The sequence below is a fragment of the Schistocerca piceifrons genome, chromosome 1 (assembly GCF_021461385.2).
Source record: "Schistocerca piceifrons isolate TAMUIC-IGC-003096 chromosome 1, iqSchPice1.1, whole genome shotgun sequence".
Lineage (NCBI taxonomy): Eukaryota > Metazoa > Arthropoda > Insecta > Orthoptera > Acrididae > Schistocerca > Schistocerca piceifrons.
The window spans coordinates 735,927,611-735,929,118 of NC_060138.1; the positions used below are offsets into that span (position 1 = coordinate 735,927,611).

Sequence of the window (1,508 nt, forward strand, 5' to 3'; positions counted from 1 at the left end):
GCGAGTCACGTTGCGATTACCTTGTTTCTTTGTCGTTCCGCCTAATCCGAGTTAGACGAAATGGAAGAATCCAAAACTCCGCATAAAAAATTGCTCTGAGCACTATGGGATTTAACATCTGAGGTCATCAGTCCCCTAGAACTTAGAACTAATTAAAACCTAACCAACCTAAGGACACAACACACATCCATGCCCAAGGCAGGATTCGAACCTGCGGCCGTAGTGGTAATGCGGTTGCAGACTGAAGCACCTAGAACCACTCGGCCACCCTGGCCGGCTGGCGGAGGTAAAGCTGCGAGGAAGGTTCGTGAGTCGTGCTTGGGTAGCTCAGTTGGTAGAGCACTTGCCCGCGAAAGGCAAAGTTTTGATTTCGAGTCTCGGTCCGGCACACAGTTTTAATCTGCCAGGAAGTTTCTTATCACCGCACACTCCGCTGCAGAGCGAAAATCTCATTCTGGAAACATCCCCCAGGCTGTGGCTAAGCCATGTCTCCGCAATATCCTTTCTTTCATTAGTGATAGTCCTGCAAGTTTCGCAGGCGAGCTTGTGTAACGTTTGGAAGGTATGAGACGAGGTACTGGCTGAAGTTAAATGGTGCAAATGGCTCTGAGCACTATGGGACTTAACTTCTAAGGTCATCAGTTCCCCAGAACTTAGAACTACTTAAACCTAACTAACCTAAGGACACCACAGACATCAATGCCCGAGGCAGGATTCGAACCTGCGACCGTCGCGGTCGCGCGGTTCCCGACTGTAGCGCCTAGAACCGCTCGGCCACCCGGGCCGGCTGGCAGAAGCAAAGCTGCGAGGACGGGGCGTAAGTCGTGCTTGGGTAGATCATTAACATCACCATAGATACCATTTAAGTGTTTGTGCAGATAGCTACTGCAGATACAGATGAGAAGACGAAGTTGCCAGCAAAAGACAACAACTGTCATTACTGAAGGCAAAAATACCCTAGGGTAAACAGCACAGAGGGGCGACGGCTGTGCTACATACTAGACAATCGCTGTGTTCAAGGGCACAGTCCGCTCGTTTGGTATGTAGTTGACAGACATGCGCAAATGAAAAGTTTTCTGGTACAGAATGTCTTTGAACAGAATACCAATAAAAATGGAAATATCATACTTTCAACAAAAAGCATCACCTACAAATTTGTTACGAAATTAGAATTATAGTAATACCTTCAGCTGCTGACGGGCGTTGATATATACCAACGGGGACAGGTGAAAATGTGTGCCCCGACCGGAACTCGAACCCGGGATCTCCTGCTTAGATGGCAGACGCTCTATCCGTCCTTTTTTTCATTTTGTTCGGTATTGTTCGTTTCGTTTGATCTGGGCGGACGTCAAAAGACACCCGTTCAACTTGACCGTTGATTCATTGACTATGTTTTTTTTTTTTCCCCCCCACACTGAACTACCGTGCCGGCTTCGAACCCGGGATCTCCGGCTTACATGGCAGACACTCTATCCATCTGAGCCACCGAGGGCACAGAGGATAGTACG

General features: G+C 48.5%; 1 non-coding gene across 1 annotated transcript; it reads right to left on the bottom strand.

Moving 5' to 3' along the window:
• Positions 1 to 700: 700 nt before the first annotated feature.
• On the bottom strand, positions 701 to 784 carry Trnap-ggg. The gene has a single exon. It is a non-coding gene; the product is annotated as a tRNA-Pro (tRNA).
• Between the last annotated feature and the right edge of the window lie 724 nt (positions 785 to 1,508).